This window comes from Homarus americanus, unplaced genomic scaffold, assembly GCF_018991925.1.
Source record: "Homarus americanus isolate GMGI-L3 unplaced genomic scaffold, GMGI_Hamer_2.0 scaffold19269, whole genome shotgun sequence".
Taxonomy (NCBI): domain Eukaryota; kingdom Metazoa; phylum Arthropoda; class Malacostraca; order Decapoda; family Nephropidae; genus Homarus; species Homarus americanus.
Window position 1 is genome coordinate 163,212 of NW_024757143.1, and position 19,646 is coordinate 182,857.

General features: G+C 42.3%; 1 protein-coding gene and 1 pseudogene across 1 annotated transcript in view; both read right to left on the reverse strand.

Moving 5' to 3' along the window:
* The window catches only part of LOC121857386 (discoidin domain-containing receptor A-like), a 71,530-nt gene extending 57,739 nt beyond the window's left edge, over nucleotides 1-13,791 (reverse strand). The window contains exon 1 of the mRNA XM_042353407.1: nucleotides 13,553-13,791. The gene's annotated coding sequence lies outside the window, so the exon portion shown is untranslated. The remainder of the gene's footprint in view (nucleotides 1-13,552) is intronic.
* LOC121857387 overlaps nucleotides 1-19,646 on the reverse strand; it is a 117,291-nt pseudogene that overhangs the window by 41,886 nt on the left and 55,759 nt on the right.

Genomic DNA, 19,646 nt, shown 5'->3' on the forward strand with positions numbered 1-19,646 from the left:
GTAAACAAGATTCGAAGGTCAATTAAGACAGAACGACAGCATGGCCAGTGATAACTTGCAGCAACTGTTGCTGCAAGTACCAGAGAATTTAAAAAAAAAATTAGCTATAGCCCAGGAGGTGGGCGCCTCGAACTGGTTAACACGTTACCGATAAGGGCAAATGGTTTCAGTCTCAATAAACAAGAATTTACATGTGCCAATGCTCTAAGGTACGGTCGGCCAGTAGAAGGTTTGCCCTCCCAATGCGTGTGTGGCTCTTCCAATGATGTCGATCACGCCATGGTGTGCAAGAAAGGGGGCTTCATATGCATGAGGCATAACGAAGTAAGGGATCTCACAGCAAAAATGTTGAAGGAAATCTGCCGTGATGTCATGGTAGAACCGACCCTCCTTCCATTGGACGGTGAGATCTTCCAACATAGGACTTCAAACACATCCAACGGAGCCCGTGTTGACGTCAGTGCTCGAGGATTCTGGACGCGGAGACAGTAAGTCTTCTTCGACATCAGGATTGTTTATCCCATGGCCGCATGTCACCGTAGCTTAGCTCTTGATGCTGCACACAGGAGGATCGAGAACGACAAGATAAGGGCATACGGGGAGAGAATTCAGAACGTTGATCAAGGCAGCTTCACTCCTCTAGTTTCACAACCTCTGGTGGGATGGGACCAAGTGCATGATGTTTCTATGCCAGACTCGCGGAGGTGATCTCTGAACAGAAGCAGCAGCCCAGAAGTTACGTTACAGCCTAGATGAGATGTCGACTGTCCTCCTCTCCCCTTCGGTCCCAAAGCCGAAAACAGCTGCACGTATTGACTATGAGGCTACAGTCACTGAATGCCACATAGATCTGCGGCTCAACTAATTCAACACAGCTAGGATAGCTACTTATGTATTAGGATATTTAATATTAAGGTAATAAAATGGTGGCGAAGGTGTGGCAAAGGGGGGAGGCAAGAAGCCACGTACAAAAAAAAATAGTAATAGTAGTAATAGTAGTAGTGGTGGTGGTGGTAGTAGTAGTGGTGGTGGTGGTGGTGGTGGTGGTGGTGGTGGTGGTGGTGGTGGTGGTGGTGGTAGTAGTAGTAGTGGTGGTGGTGGTGGTAGTAGTAGTAGTAGTGGTGGTGGTGGTGGTAGTAGTAGTGGTGGTGGTGGTAGTAGTGGTGGTGGTGGTGGTGGTGGTGGTGGTGGTGGTGGTTGGTAGTAGTAGTGGTGGTGGTGGTAGTAGTAGTGGTGTGGTAGTAGTAGTGGTGGTGGTGGTGGTAGTGGTAGTGTGGTGGTGGTGGTGGTGGTGGTGGTGGTGGTGGTGGTGGTGGTGGTGGTGGTGGTGGTGGTGGTGGTGGTGGTGGTGGTGGTGGTAGTAGTAGTAGTAGTGGTGGTGGTAGTAGTAGTAGTGGTCACCATAACAACTGAAGTTATTAAAAGCTGTATAAGGACCACACTCATAGTCAAGTATAAGTCACCGGTCCAGATGTTGTAAGATGAGAAGCCTCTTGAACCCTGTGTAAGGAAAGTGAACCTCAATGACTCCTCATTAAACACCCAATTCTCGCCACTTACACCAAAAGATAAAGAAATTTACAAGATAAAATTAGCGTCATCCTGTTCACCAGTTTAGCAAATAATACCCGACACTTAACTCGGACCAGCGTCTTCCTGGCGGCTACAACACTGAGGAGCGTCTCTAGTAACCTCTTCCTCCAGGACAAGGATGTACAACCGATGTTATGACCCTCACTGACCCTCTATTGTTGATCTGTGGTGTAAAGATTAACCATGAACCCTAACACTATTTGGGGCAATGAGGTTAAGTTAGGTTAGGTTTGGTTGGGTTAGGTTAGGTTTGGTTAGGTGGTGTGGTTAGGTTAGGTTAGGTTAGGTTACGTTTGGTTGGGTTAGGTTAGGTTACCACTATACACAAGACGAGGGAGTTAAAGGGCAGTCAGAGCTCGTTGTAACACGGGGAAGATAACTTGAGACTGAACAATTGTTACTATGAGTTGACGCGCCTTGTGCCATGAACACAAGACTTCATTATATATTAGTAAGATGAGAATTTAAATCCACTTATGTTAAGGTTATGGCATAATATAGCATTAAGTAGTTAATAAACTCAATTCAACGACCAAATCTTAGTGAAGAAATCAACAAAATTATGAAGAAAGCAATGATGTAGTGTGTGTGGATGGACAGACAGACAGAGAGAGAGAGAGAGAGAGAGAGAGAGAGAGAGAGAGAGAGAGAGAGATTAATTACGTCTAACAGCTCATTTAAGAGACAAGGCAAGATACGTCTGTGTGAACCTGAAAGCAACCAATGTCGCGACCATATTCAGGAAAGGTTGTATAAGAGGCCACACTCACCTGGCCAGTCTGTCATCAGTGCTGGTGAAGTAGGAAGCACTGAGGGAGACACCGAATAAGTTAACATATACACTTAAAGACCTGAGTTTAACATAACATCAACAACAGGAGAGTCGTAGAATTTATGGAGGAATTCAAGATTATAACTATATATCCAGTTAGTTTCCACATCGGGTGATTTTTTCTTGCATTTAATATAATTCTTCAAGTGTCTAACTCTATCATATATAATAATTTGGATATAATATATTAATATACTAATACTCTCAAAGGTCTTTTAATAATTCCCCAAAAGGCTTTGATAAAATACCGAATAAAATTTATCTCGTTAAATAAAGTTACAAGGCTTTGAGAATTATGTGATGACGGGTCCTGGTCAGCTGCACCTACCGGGAGCAGTGAGCTGGTTCTTGGGGCGGACTGAGCGAGACAATGATACACCCTCAACGATCGCTCCCTCGTCCCGACCTCTTCATAATGATTTACAAACACGACTAACGTAAAAAAAATATATATATATACAAAATTCCGACGATACAAAATCAGGATGGCGATCTGAACCGTGGGAGTATTATACACATATTCAAAGAAGCTTGAATATAAGACTAGACTTTCAGAAGATTTCCATTGGACGAGTAAGAGAAGGTTGTGGTGTACAGTGCCAGACTCCTGTCCAAAGGGTCACTGGTTCGCATCCGGGGCATCCCCAGTTCACGTGTTCAAATTAACAGTTGGGGAATTACAGGCGGTTGAATACAGTGTGGGCCATGGTGCCTCTTTTGTACCGATGGTTTAGTAAACAGTAGACTGTATTTCGTCTGACTTTAACCGCTCAGCCCGGCCACCAAGCCTGAGAGACCGCGTTTTCTTTTCATCTGTTGTTTTCTTCAGTAGATAACCTCACTAGAGACCAATAAATCTTCCCGTATCTGGGTTTTTATTCTAATGTTCTCCCTTGTGTATGTCGCCTCCACCTCTCACGCCTCTTTCTTCTTTTTATTATATTTTCTTTTCATTCTTTTTCATCACCATTACCTAAATATTTCTTTCTCTTTGGTCGTTAATAACCTTATTTTTATTACCGGCATTATTATTAATTTTCTATAGTTCATCATCTGTGTCTCCTTTACTTCTCTTTCTTTAACGTCACATCTTCTTTTGCTCTTTTTTCTTCGTTTTTTTCCTTCTCTGTTTTCGTAAGGTTTGTCTGATGGCTCATTTATTTTCTCTACCACAAATAAAAAAGTTAAACAAGTGTCTATAAATTATATACTCCCTGATCCTTCACTCAAGTCCTCAACCCACCTGTACCCCCCCTACACACCAAACAGCCTCAAGGAACAAATGTATCCATAGTTACCTCTCTCGTTTCCTGTCCTGTACGATAAACACACCTTTTGTTTACACCCGTGACATACCTGCCAGACGCACAAAGATGCCGCCCCGGAGGCCTGTGTCGAAAGGTACATAAACACAGGAAATAAATTACCCGTGAAGCCAGATAGAGTGACGGTGAGCCGGACACAACACCAGACATTATAAATAGCCGTAAAAACTGGAATGTGGTATAAGGAGGTGTGATACAAGATGGTATTAATCCTTTCACTATAGGGATCAAACCTTTTATATTTGGTTAAAGTTAGACGATTGTATTGACCTCAGAGGCGACACAGTACAGGAGAGGTTAATGACGGTCGTGAATGATGATGTAAATGAAAATACTAAATAATGCTTGGCGTAATACCAAGTGCAAGTGGTGAATGATTATAGTGTGTGATGATTGCCTGGTATTTGGTGTGGCAACAGATATGGTGTGATTCTGGTGTAACACAAGGTACTACTGGTGTAACACAAGGTACTACTGGTGTAACACAAGGTACTACTGGTGTAACACAAGGTACTACTGATGTTTTTTTAATGTTACTGTCTGGTTGGTTCTGTGTTGTGATGTATTATATTTGAACATTTTCTCAGACACAAACACGAGAACAACTTTGAGTAGAAAGAACAGGTAAAGTAATGTTATGTAATAAAGGTGACGTCTAGACCTAAATAAAAGCAACAATATATGGTGTTGTTTAGTCCTAGTGTTGGAGTTTGTTATAATGAATGTTGTTATTGTTAACGTTCTCGAGGCTGAACACTTACTTATGTACATTCGCCAAGTTACACTCGCCAAGTTTCACTCGCCAAGTTGCACTCACCAAGTTTCACTCGCCAAGTTACGCTCACCAAGTTACACTCACCAAGTTACACTCGCCACGTTGCACTCACCAAGTTACACTCGCTAAGTTACGCTCACCAAGTTACACTCGCCAAGTTACACTCACCAAGTTACACTCGCTAGGTTACACTCACCAAGTTACACTCACCAAGTTACACTCACCAAGTTACACTCACCAAGTTACACTCATCAAGTTACACTCACCAAGTTACACTCACCAAGTTACACTCACCAAGTTACACTCACCAAGTTACACTCGCCAAGTTACACTCGCCAAGTTACACTCGCTAAGTTACACTCACCAAGTTACACTCGCCAAGTTACACTCACTAAGTTTACGCTCACCAAGTTACACTCACCAAGTTACCTCACCAAGTTACACTTATAGAAGTTACACTCGCTAGTTACACTCGCCAAGTTACACTCGCCAAGTTACACTCAAGTTACACTCGCTACACTCGCCAAGTTACACTCGCAAGTTACACTCGCTAGGTTACACTCACCAAGTTACACTCACCAAGTTACGCTCACCAAGTTACACTCACCAAGTTACGCTCACCAAGTTACACTCACCAAGTTACACTCACCAAGTTACACTCACCAAGTTACACTCGCTAGGTTACACTCACCAAGTTACACTCACCAAGTTACACTCACCAAGTTACACTCACCAAGTTACACTCACCAAGTTACACTCACCAAGTTACACTCACCAAGTTACACTCACCAAGTTACACTCGCTAAGTTCATTGTCAATTTCTTACACGAGGAAAATTTTGTCTTAAGAATAAAATATTGATGACAAAAATATCACATTTGTGTGATGTACTTCTCGTTAACACACAGAGTCGAGGATAAAGTAATGTAAACAACCTGTTAGTGACCAGCCTGCTTCTCCAACACACACAATCACATCCAATTACCGTGGCTAGTCTACGTGTTCAGTTGTTCAATCACCACACTATGTTGTACCACAGTATGACCAGACACGTGTTGCACTGCCAAACATTTGTCTTGTAAACTGTAAACACAATCCAAACTTGAGATGACCAGAACGAAAACGATTATTTTTATTTTAAACCAACTGGAAGAGAAGACATCATTCAGACACCGATGTCCCGTCCTTCGTCGGTGGTGAGTTTGTTACTGACGGCACAACAACACGACTCAACCAGAGAAACTACCTCCCAGCCGACAAAACTCCCAGACAAGTCTCCGTTCACAATTTCCCACAATTCCGCAGAAAAAAAATTTCATCAGTCAATTTCCCATTGGATAAAATCTGCTCGTGATGTTGAACACAGAGTCATCAGTTAGGTTAGGTTAGGTTAGGTTAGGCTACATCAATTTGGTGAGCCCCGTAGTACCGCACCACAATATAAACAAGACGTTTTCCAGTACACACGGACACTGGTGTGGTCCACCCTCACCGAGCACAAGCAGGCGACCCTTGAACAATGATCATGGACCCAAGCAAGTACAGGGATGTTTGTAACAGCTGTACCCTCAGTGAAAGGTGACTGACTGTCTGTCTGTCTGTCTGTCTGTCTGTCGGAGGTGAATCACACGGTAAGTGAAACCAAACATACCCGGATGAATATATTCCATCATTCAACATCAGAAAAAAATCCAATATACTAACATTCCAGATTTTTAACAATATTCTTCATCCGTATTTGGACAAAACTGAAACACTTTAGAGATGTAATCTTTCACGCGCTGGTTGCAGAACACACACACACACACACACACACACACACACACACACACACACACCTGCAGCGTGGAGCATATCACCTCAGATCAGAAGAAAAACTATGAGAAACAAAAAAAAAATTATCTTGCAACATTGAGTCGAGTCCAGTTTCTCTCTTCACAGGTTGGATGATGGGCTGACCATGGTGCTTCTTAACTGACATAACTGATGGAGGTGAGGTTCGGTTAGGTTAGGTTGACGGGGATGTGTAAAGGGTTGTTGGAGAGTGTTGTGAATATCAGTAGTGAAGTTGCATATGCAAGAGCTATAAGTGTTGTAGCCAATAAGTAAAGTTGTGATCTCTCTCTCTCTCTCTCTCTCTCTCTCTCCCACCCTCTTTCCAACAGGTGTTACTTGAAATAATAAGGTGATTTGATAACAGTAAGCGATCTTAGGTAAGCCTCTCACGTATCTTATGCCAGCAACTTAACCTTAAATTGATCATAAAATATAGAACCTAAATCAATTATATTTACCTAAATAATAAAATAAATAACTAGAAAAACGTACGTAAAGTTATGAAAAAGGACAACATGGCGATAAATGATCGAAATAATATTAGAGGAGAGAAATATAAGAGAAAAAATCTGTATTTGAGCGACCAGGATTGGTTGAGTGGATGAACTATATGGGATTATTCACCTGGAGTCAGTTTACGTTTTTATTTTGGAAGGTGAGACATACACCACCACTCCCCGTCTGTGTTAATGAGCTTTACCTGAATCAGCTTCCTGCCTTAGAAATACAGGTAAAGGGTCCACCTGTTAGATAAGAACATAAGAATGGAGGAAACTGCAGCGGGCCAATTGGCCCATACTGGTCCCGTTTATACCCAACCCCTATTGCTCATATATCCATCCAACCTATGTTTGAAGCTACCCAGCGTATTCGAGTTAATGATGTTTGGTAACTTGTTTCATTCATCCACTACTCTATTTCGAAACCAACGTTTAACTATTTTGCGCCTAAATCTAAATTTGTCTAATTTAAAACCATTGTTACGAATTCGCTCCTGGTTGGATAGTTTGAGTACCTTTGTTATATCATCTTTGTTTAACGATGACTTCCATTTATGCACCTCGATCATATCGCCCCTCACTCTATGTCTCTCGAGGGAGTGCAAATTAAGATGCTTTAACCTGTCTCTGTACTCAAAGTTCCTAATGCCCGGGATTAGTCTTGTCATTCTCCCCTGAATTCTTTCTAGGGATTCTATTTCTATTCTGTAGTACGGTGACCAGAACTGAACTGCATAACCCAAGTGAGGTCTCACAAGCGCAAGATATAGTTTTAGTATAACCTCGCTAGTCTAGGAACTAACACTCCTTTGTATGAACCCAAGTACTTTATTAGCCTTGTTTCGAGCAAATACACATTGTTGTCTTGGTTTAAGATTCCTACTTATCATGACTCCTAAATCTTTCTCACATTCGAATTTCTCTATAACATCGTTGTTCATTTGGTATCTGGTTTCCCTGTTTACATCTCCTATACTAAGTACTTTTCATTTGTCCACAATGAATTTCATCTGCCATTTTTTAGACCATTCGAAATTTTTTTTTAGATCTTCCTGTAGTTTTGCAGAGTCATCGTCACATTTAATTACACGCCCTATTTTAGTGTCATCAACAAATTTACTCATATTTCTGTCTACGCCTATATCTACTCTATGTCGTATGTGTAGAATAAATAATAATGGTCCAAGCACTGAGCCTTGGGGTACTCCACTAGTGAGGTTACCCCAATCGGATTTAGTGCCGTTAATGCTTACTCGCTGTTTCCTGTCCTGTAACCACGCTCAAAACCATTTTAGAATATCTCCTCTAATGTCATGAGCCTCCACTTTTCTTATTAGTCTTTCATGGTAGACTCTGTCGAAGGCTTTCCTAAAGTCAAGATATACCACATCATAGTCGTGCCCCTCTTCCACTGATTCGAAAACAGCTGAAAACAATGTTAATAGATTATTCAGACATGAACGCTCACTTGTGAAGCCATGTTGGGAATCAATGATCAACTTGTGCTTCTCCAGGTGATTTCGAATAGAGTTTGAAATTATTGCTTTAAGCAATTTGACTAAAGTTGATGTTAAACTGACTAGCCGGTAATTAGGGGATAGTGATCTATCTCCTTCTTGAAAATCGGTATTACATTCGCTATCCTCCAGGATTCTGGTACTACACCCTTTTTAATGACATGTTAAACGAATTTACAAAGGGCATACTAAGCTCTTCCTTACATTCATTTAATACACTGGTAAATATCTCATCAGGACCTGGTGACTTACTAGGCTTTAGCTTGTCTATTTGCTTACTAACATCGTTACTAGTCACTACTATCTCGCTCAATCTATTTTCTTCACTATCTGTGTCTATCGTCGGTGCCTCAGATATCATGTTTAAATTTTCGGTGGTGAAAACTTGAAATGTGTCTGTTCAGATTTCTCCTTCGTTATCAGTTAGCTCGCCCGTATCTGACTCTATTGGTCCAATCTTGTCTCGTGTTTTAGTTTGATTTATTTGGAAGAATCCCTTGGGGTTTGACTTCGTCTCCCTTGCTACCTTCAGTTCATTATTCTTCTTTGCTTTTCTTATCGCGGTCTTAACTTCACCATGATTTATTCTCCTACCTATAGCCTTCCTTTGTCCAATAATATTCTTTAAATAATTATTTATCCATTTGGGGTCATTGTTATTTTATTTGAGTTTTCTGTACACTATGTTCTGCCTTTGTGCATTAGGTAACTCATTCAAATTGTTGCAAGATTATCATTGTCAGGTCACCAGGTAAAGTGAGGTTGACCTCTGTGGGTACATTGTGTGAGGTCACCTCACGTTATATCATGTAATTCACCCAGAAACGTGATACACCTTCTCTCAGCTGCATTTTCTAACTATCAAAGTTTGCCCTTCTGAAATCTGGGACTTTAATGGAATTTTCCTTGCAAACTGACATTAAATTCTACGTTGAATCTCACTTCTTTGTGATCGCTATTTGCTAGTTCGTTCCCTTCCTCGACATTACTAATGAAGTTTTCTCTGTTTGGCAGAACTAAATCGAGTACATTAGTACCCCGGGTGGGTTCGGTTATATGTTGACTTAGGAAACAGTCCTGTACTGTTTCAAGAATATCCAATGAAATTTTTGGACAAGCTTAATGATCTTGTCCCTAGTATTACCTTCAAAATTGAAAGAGAGATAAATGGATCCCTAACCTACCTTAGCCTACACTAACCTGACTTTCCTTAACCTACCCTAACCTACTTTAGATATACTTTTGTTATATATGATAATAAACAATGCCATTAAAGTTTAAATGAAACAGAGCAAAATTTACTTCTATAAAACTCCTAAGAATTATATGAAGGTAAGATGAAACTTTGTGTTAATCCTTACCCATATATTGTGTAAAGGTGAAAAGTATAATATTGTAACCAAATCTAACTTAACGAAAGTAGCATTAATTCATTCTAGGTTGGTATAGTGTTACAGCGGTCTAGGTTTGGTTAGGTTACATAGCAATAGTTTAGGCTTGCTGGCATTATTGCGATTTCTTTCCATTGTTGAATTTCTGGATGACAGAAAACAACTTTTTGAGCTGGACAACTGTGAGGCCACAAACCTTAATGACGAGGGCGGAAAATGGTGAACCCATGGCCATACCATCGTGGTGAACCCATGGCCATACCATCGTGGTGAACCCATGGCCATATCATCGTGGTGAACCCATGGCCACACTATCGTGGTAAGCCCCTGGCCACACTTTCGTGTTGAACCCATGGCCACACTATCATAATAATAATAATAATAACTAACGGTTTATTGAAAGAGCTTGGCAGCCAGAAGGCTGAAAATATACAGTTACATAATTGGGAAATGGGTTTCGAATTACAAATAATATACAAATAACATAAGTGATATAAATAAGATATATATAATATCTAGATGGGGAAAAGCTCAGACTATAGGGCATTTCAACATAGTGACAGTGCAGGAAGTAGTATTTACTGGGAGTGAATACACTGGTTTATTACAAGTTATTGATAATTTTTACAATGGTTGGGACTGGGTTGTTCTTACAGCGATCAGTTCGTGCACGTATGGGCTGGATGCGGTTGTGGTGTCGAACAGCAATTCTCAGGCTAGGGATCTCAGGTGGTAGTAGGAGCCGGTGTCGAGGATGGTGCAGAAGCTTCTTACCAAATTTGCAGATGAGGTCGTGGTGATGGTCAGTGAGAGTCGAAAGGGTCAGTGCGTTGAGCGCTTCTTGATATGTGGAGTAGGAAGGGGAGAGAATAATCTTGCATGCCCTCTTTTGCACTTTTTCTAGGTGTTTACGTTGTGTGGCATTTAGGGAGGAAGACCAGGTAGGGGAGGCATAGGTGAGCTTGCGAAGTATGAATGTTGAGTAAACACCGAGGAGCTCGGGTGCAGGAACTCCGAGGGACTTGAGTCGGCGGAGGAGGTGGAGACGGAAACTGGAGGATTTGACAACTTCACTGACGTGTGGTTTCCAATTTAGTTTGTTGTCTATGGTGACGCCGAGGAGCTTCGTGGAATCTACACCCTGGAGTGTGTTGGGACCTAAATTAATGGAAGGGGGTGGGACAATGTCGGAGGAGAGGTTGATGTACATAACCATGGTCTTGGTATGGTTGATGGTGACGTGGTTATTGGTGGCCCAGTTTTGGAGACTGTTCAATAAATCCTGAAAGGCGGTATAGTCGGGAGCAGAATTGTTGACGCTGATCCCAATGGTGGAGTCGTCGACATATTTCCAGCGAGCGGGGTGAACCCATGGTCACACAATCGTGGTGAACCCATGGCCACACTATCGTGGTGAACCCATGGTCACACTATCGTGGTGAACCCATGGCCACACTATCGTGGTGAGCCCATGGTCACACTATCGTGGTAAACCCATGGCCACACTATCGTGGTGAACCCATGGTCACATAATCATGGTGAACCCATGGTCACACTATCGTGGTGAAGCCATGGCCACACTATCGTGGTGAACCCATGGCTACACTATCGTGGTGAACCCATGGCCACACTATCGTGGTGAACCCATGGCCACACTATCGTGGTGAACCCATGGCCACACTATCGTGGTGAACCCATGGCCACACTATCGTGGTGAACCCATGGCCACACTATCGTGGTGAACCCATGGCCTCAATGTATATTTGAATGGAAAAATTATCCTTAAACTGCATCCGTAATCCATAGTAGCGAACTCCAAGACTATTGACCCCAGGTACACGACAACCATGGGAGTTAGATCGTTTATCAACAGGTGTTTAGTAACATCGTCGTGCTCAAGGTCGATACACTGCCAGAGTCCAGGAAGCATGAGGCGTCTTGTCTGGGATCACACAAGATGTAACCACTGGTTGTGTGGACGGTGTCAGCAGGGTCAGCCAGGGGACGTCCATCCCCAGTAACCCTGGAGCTTCTTCCTCTGCCACAATAAAGCAAGTGGGGAGATAAACTGCCCTGAGCCGCACCTCACACCCAGTTGGCCGAGTGTCCCGTTCCCAGCAGCAGTTGACCCGGTCGTGGTCCTATACCTGTTGTAGCCCAGCCACCGGACCAACTCCTGTGGTAAGACCGAAACATTCTCAGCCAGGATCAGGTGAGGTAGACGCCGCCACGTGTCACTTCGGTGATGTATATAATTTTATGATATTCGTCATATTTATTTTTTTGTTATTGTAATGTATTTTGTGCTTTAATTCTGATGATAATGAGATATATTTATCAAAGCGTTGTCCAATAAATGTTGATGATTGTCCGTACTTTGACGCTGTTATTTACCACACACACACACACACACACACACACACACACACACACACACACACACATCCTTCTCTTGTACCTTTAACCATTACACCACAACAAGAGTTAGGAGGAATCACCACAGTAACTTACACTCAGCCTTCCCTTCAGTGGTCTGTGGTGGTGGTAGACACGTTGCCATACAAGGGAGACATAAGGAAGTTATTGCCTTCAGAACATCTCCAGATAACTTAAATTTGGCCAACACAGAATGATCAGATCCACTGAAGATTAGCCTCCACCCTAGGATTAACCACTGTAACGCTAACCTAACCTACCATAACCTAACCCAAATAAAGCCTAACCCACCCTAACCCAACTCAACCTAACCTAACCTCTCCTTGACAATAAGGATAATCTCTTCTCCTATGGTAGTTCAGGTATCAAGTATCTCGCCTGACACTCACACAGCCTTGTGATCACAAACACGAATCATAATACAAACCTTTCAGTGTGTGTTGCCTCTCCTCCTCCTGTATGACACCAGCGCCGTGTTCAACAGGTGGAGGAGGGTGGGAGAGGGACCAAGGTAGAGGAAGGTTCTGTGTGTTTAAGGTAATGATGATGATGATGATGATGATGATGATGATGATGATGATGATGATAATAATGATAATAATAATGATAATAATAATAATAATAATAATAATAATAATAATGATAATAATAATAATAATAATGATAATAATAATAATAATAATAATAATAATAATAATGATAATAATAATAATAATAATAATAATAATAATAATATTGATAATAATAATAATAATAATAATAATAATAATAATAATGATATTGATAATAATAATGATAATAATAATAATATTGATAATAATAATAATAATGATGATAATAATAATAATGATAATAATAGTAATAACAAAAATAATAATAATAATAATAATAATAATAATAATCACTTACTATGTGGCTACAATATCCCTCCATTTAGTGTATCTTATTCAAAACTATACCCATAAACAGAGCCTTACTACAGTTCAAAATAAACCCGCCTGTAAAACATATGAAAAATCGGCGGCGGTGTAGTCGTCAATAATTGCCAACATTATAACCGGGACCCTTAAATCTGTCATGGGACTCACGTTTTCTGTTGAGGTGAGGTGAAGAGACCCCACCCTGCGGTACTCCGTGTGTTGACATAGTACGCGTCAACCTCTCCAATACGGAGATATAATGTTACTGTTACGTGCTACTGAATATACTGTATATTAAAGTAGCAGTGCGTTAATGGTCAATATAAAGTATTTTTGCCTCTAAGGAACTGTTTATTTTTTATCTGAACGAGCCAGCTTATCTGAGTTTAACAGCCCAATTAGCAGGTCAACCAATTTGCATACTCACCCTCTTATCAGTTATCACACGCTCCTGATAGCCAGCCGCCTTAACTATCGCCACAACACTGTCTTGAACACTAACACTGCAACACACACACACACAACAATAGGTCTTCCTGTTATGTTTTATGTACACCAGCCACCAGTATCTCACGCGACCACACTCCAAACTGACCCAAGGAATCGTCACTAACACGTTCAGGATTTATGTAAACAAACACTCGAGAGACGGTCACACATCCTACCTCGGTGACAGTTGGGATGATACTGACGGTGGTTCTGTCTCGGACTCCATCGCCGTGACGCCCCGCCCCCCAAGAACCTCCTCCTTGAGTTGCCACCGACTAATTTACGAGTATTTGCCAAGTGTCTAATTAGTCTATATGCAGTAGCGCCGAAGCTCTATGACGTCATTGTGGATAAATGTTTTGATTGGAGAAGAGAATGAGAGACAGTGAGAGATGACGCTGGGAGAGATACACAGACGTAGGTGATACACACACACACACACACACACACACACACACACACACACACACGTGATGTATGGTTGTTTAATACGATGTGAATGACCATATAAAGTCAACAGTCTCGTAGAATATAAACACACTCAAGTCACGCGTCAACAAAGGAGTGAGCGAAGCGTAAAGTGAACGCAAGAGGAGAGTGAACGACACGCTTTACCTCAGAGGCTACCAGGCACAACACAACACTGACCTCGCCAACGGAGAAACCTCGTAAGAAACAACACTTATTAAATGCCAAGAAGCGGGAGTCTCTACCTAATACCCAAGAGAAATAATCACCTGATAATTAGACACCTCAGTTACTTTCACCTGATGATTAAACACCTAACCTAACCTAACCTAACCTAACCTAACCTAACCTAACCTAACCTAACCTAACCCAACCCAACCCAACCCAACCTAACCTAACCTAACCTAACCTAACCTAACCTAACCTAATCCCTCAAGTAGCGTTAGGGTGGTCAGGTTAAATAAGCTGGGTGTCTAATGTTCAGGAAGTTACACATAAATAATGGGTCAATAACAAAAAAAGTGAAATGTAATAATAATAATATATACCTTGAATATTATGGGCCGAAATAATACGATACAAAGTGTGATGATGAAAGTAATTATGAGAAGATAAAGATAATAAATAATAATAACAGAGAATGAAGAAAATATATACAAGAATAATATAAATAATTCTGAAGATAAAATATATACAAATTAACACATCACTTGAAATATGATGATAATAAAATAGCAGTAATTTTCCTTTATCTATAACAGGGGTTCTCAACCAAAATTCCCACCAGGGGAATTCAGGGGGAATTCAGGTTTTCAGGGGGGAAACTGATTCGGAGCAAGAGATATGTTCGATGAGAGCTCAATCACAGAATTTTGGCCCTTGATGCGCATTCCTACCCAAAAGTGGCAGAAAGAACTATCAGCATTGCTTCCGTTTGTGTCGACATATCTTTGTGAGTCAGGTTTTCAACTCTGTTGCAAATTAAAACGAAGCAACGTAGTAGATTAGAGGTAGAAATGACCTCGTTGTGCCCTTTCAAGCACTCCTCCGCGTATCCCAGAATTGGCGAAGAAAAAACAATCACAGGTTTCTCATTGATGTAATCTTCATCTGAATAAAATAAATTACAAATTTACAATATCCCTGGTATTATTGAACTTTTGTTTATTGCATTATGCTTCAGTTTGGTCTGTTAAGTAATTCATTATAAATAAAAAACTATTTTACTTTTATTCAAGTTTTAAATCCATCAACATTTTTCAATTGGCTTTAATTTGTAAAACTCACTATAAAAATAATCCATGTAAAATTGTAAATGTATATGTACTAATATGGAAAAAAATAAAAGGTTTTTCAGTATTATATGCATATTATTTGGAATGCACTTTTTGAGGCAGACAATCTTGGAAAGGAGGGGAATGACATTCTGACATATGGTGAAAGGGGTGCATGGGGCAACGGGTTGAGGAACCACTGCTCTAAAATGTAGAGGCAAGAACGACCAGTTGAGATACAGGAGATATTGTCCATAAGAGGAGCAATAGAAGAGTATGTCTCTCATAGGCAATGATAGAGAGAGAGAGAGAGAGAGAGAGATCGTAGGTGAGCTTAGGGGAAGTCACCTGCTGGGAGGGAGGAGGGAGGGAGTGTGTGGGGAGGTGGGAGTGTGGGAGGGGTGGGAGTGTGGGGAGGGTGGGAGTGAGGGAGGGTGGGAGTGTGAAGGAGGTAAGGAGTGAGGAGGGTGGGGGGTGGGAGTGTGGGAGGGTGGGAGTGTGGGGAGGGGTGGGAGTGTGGGGAGGGTGGGAGGGTGGGAGGGAGGGTGGGAGGGTGGGAGTGTGAGTGTAGGGTGGGAGGGTGGGGAGGTGGGAGTGTGGGAGGGTGGGAGGGGTGGGAGGTGGGAGGAGAGAGGAGGGAGGGGTGGGAGGGTGCAGGAGTGTGAGTGTGGGAGGGTGGGGAGTGTGGGAGGTGGGAGTGTGGGAGGAGTTGGGAGGGTGGGGAGGGTGGGAGTGAGGGAGGGGTGGGAGGGGTGGGAGGTGGGAGGTGTGGGGAGGTGGGAGAGAGGGGAAAGTACACGCTTGTCGACTATCATTTTGTTATGTGTGTTTACCTTTGAGCTGAGTGGTGGCCTGGGGGGGTCAAGGGTGCAGGAGGACTTTGTGAAGGAAGGTCTCTCTCTCTCTCTCTCTCTCTCTCCTTATGCTGCTGCCACACGGAAATATTGAAAAAACACAATTTGGTTAAATATATTGAGAGGAGAGAGAGAGAGAGGGAAAAGATGTATACAAGAGGAACATTAACCTAATCCTCTTTCTCAACTCAACTAAAATGTTATAGAACCTAACCTAGCCTAACCTAACCTAACCTAGCAAACCTAACCTAACCAAACCTAACCTAACCTAACCTAACCCTAGCCTAACCTAACCTAACCTTCACCACACGGGACTAAGAGAATTTACCTCCTGTAACAAAACTCCCCAAGAGTCGCTAGGAATTGTGACGTCACGGGTAGCTGATCGAACGTGGTGGAGTGAAGCATGTATCCTTGGAGTCTCTCTCTCTCTCTCTCTCTCTCTCTCTCTCTCTCTCTCTCTCTTCCTTCTCTCTCTTTCCGTCTCTTCTCTTCTTCCCTCCAACTCTTCAACTTTTCGCCCCCACACACACACACACCCACATACACACACACACACCCACACACACACACACACACACACACACACACACACACACACACACCTCCCACACACACACACACCCACATACACACACACACACCCACACACACACACACACACACACACACACACACACACACACACACCCACCCCCCACACACACACTCCACACACCCACACACACATACACCCACCTCCCACACACATACACCCATTTTCCACCACACACATACACCCACCCACCCACACACACATACATCCACCCACCCCACACACACATACACCTACACCCACACACACCCACACCCACCCACACATACACCCACCCCACACACATACATCCACCCACACCCACACACACATACACCACCCACACACACACCCACATCCACCCACACATGCACCACACCCACACACACATACACTTACCCACCCACACACACATACACTACACCACACACACCCACACCCACCCACACATACACCCACACCCCACACACATACATCCACACCCGCACCCACCCACACATACACCCACACCCACACACACATACCACACCCACACACACCCCACACCCACCCACACATGCACCCCACACCCACACACACATACACCCACACCCCACACACACACCCTCACACCCTGACCTACCCTGTCCCGTCACAGGAGAAATGCTTTGACACAATTACCCTTAATGTGACGCCATCCTTAATTGGTGGTTACGTATCTTAATGACCCAATCAGTACACGTTTAATACTGGATGAATCTTGATCAACGGTTAGGATTAATTTAGTGTTAGAATCTTAATGACCAATTAGATTCATGTTCATTAGTAGTGCAGAAACAATTATGGTTTGGTTGAAATTATTTATATTTAATAGCATATTATTCCTCAATGAACCACTCATTACTCTCACTACTCGTACTCTCACCACTCGTACTCTCACTACTCGTACTCTCACCACTCATTACTCTCACCACTCGTACTCACACTCGTACTCTCACCACTCGTACTCTGCTCGTACTCTCACCACTCATTACTCTCACCACTAGTACTCTAACCACTCGGCCTCTCACACTCGTACTCTCACTATTCGTACTCTCACCACTCAGAGCTCTCACCACTAGTACTCTAACCACTCATTACTCTGATGACCACTCGTACTCTACTACTCGTACTCTCACTACTCGTACTCTTACTACTCGGCCTCTCACCACTCGTACTCTCACCACTCGTACTCTCACTACTCGTACTCTCACCTCGTACTCTCACCACTCATACTCTCACCTCTTGTACTCCCACCTCTTGATCTTTCCTATGTGTTTAACCCTTTAATGACGATAGTTTAACCCTTTAATGGCGATAGTTTAACCCTTTAATGACGATAGTTTAACCCTTTAATGACGATAGTTTAACCCTTTAATGACGATAGTTTAACCCTTTCGTCGTCAAAGTATTAATTATGTGGTTTAGTTTTCATATTATCAGTAAGTTGTTATTTATTCAGAGGTTCAGTTATTAACACCAGTTATTAATTTATTTCTGTAGTCTTTTGGCATCGTTATAGTTATTATCTGTGCAGGTAAGATTCTGTCCAGGTAAGATTCTGTCCAGGTAAGATTCTGTCCAGGTAAGATTCTGTCCAGGTAAGATTCTTTCCAGGTATGATTCTTTCCAGGTATGATTCTGTCCAGGTAAGATTCTTTCCAGGTAAGATTCTGTCCAGGTAAGATTCTGTCCAGGTAAGATTCTGTCCAGGTGATTCCAGGTAAGATTCTGTCCAGGTAAGATTCTGTCCAGGTAAGATTCTGTCCAGGTAAGATTCTGTCCAGGTAAGATTCTGTCCAGGTAAGATTCTGTCCAGGTAAGATTCTGTCCAGGTAAGATTCTTTCCAGGTAAGATTCTGTCCAGGTAAGATTCTGTCCAGGTAAGATTCTGTCCAGGTAAGATTCTTTCCATGTATGATTATGTCCAGGTAAGATTCTGTCCAGGTAAGATTCTTTCCAGGTAAGATTCTGTCCAGGTAAGATTCTTTCCAGGTAAGATTCTGTCCAGGTATGATTCTGTCCAGGTAAGATTCTTTCCAGGTAAGATTCTGTCCAGGTAAGATTCTGTCCAGGTAAGATTCTGTCCAGGTAAGATTCTGTCCAGGTAAGAGTCTGCTCATTAAGAATATTCATCCCTTCCCTCAGGTGATATATGTAATGTATATTGATTTTGTATTTTTCTTAAAATAAATGAGTTTTGTTTTTATTCCAATAATTGACTCAAGGAATAAAAAATTTAATGTATTATTGAATCACCTGAAAATTTACCACCCTAATGCTAACCTAACCTAACCCTGTCGACTCAGGTAACTCAAGGTGTGTTTAATTATCAGGTGAAATAAGCTTGGCGGGGGGGAGAGGGGGGAGGGGGGGGGGGTGGGAGGGGAGGTGAGGGAGGGGGGAGGGGGTGGGAGGGGAGGGAGGGGGAGGGGGAGGGGTGGAGGGAGGAGGGGGAGGGGGGGAGAGGGGGGAGGGAGGGGGGGGTAATATTCTTGTCTTATAAACTTCAGAAAGGAGTTTAATTTTCCCCCAACATTATTCAAATATTTTTTTTTCCCAAGATCTTCAAGAAGCGTTAAGACTAATACACATTTTTTCCTCAATATTTCCCGCACAACTTCCTGGGAAAAGAAAATTAAGTTCACTGTTTGATTCGGGAAGAAATTACACAGAAAAACACAGATTCATTATGTAAATAGACGCGAGTGTGAGGCGTAGTGGCACAGAATCAATAGTGGTGTTGGGTGTCCTGGGAAAAAAAAGGGAAAAAAATCTGACCAACCGATTTTAAGGGAGGATTTTAATGCCTTTATGCTGATTAATTTTAATAGAATTTATATT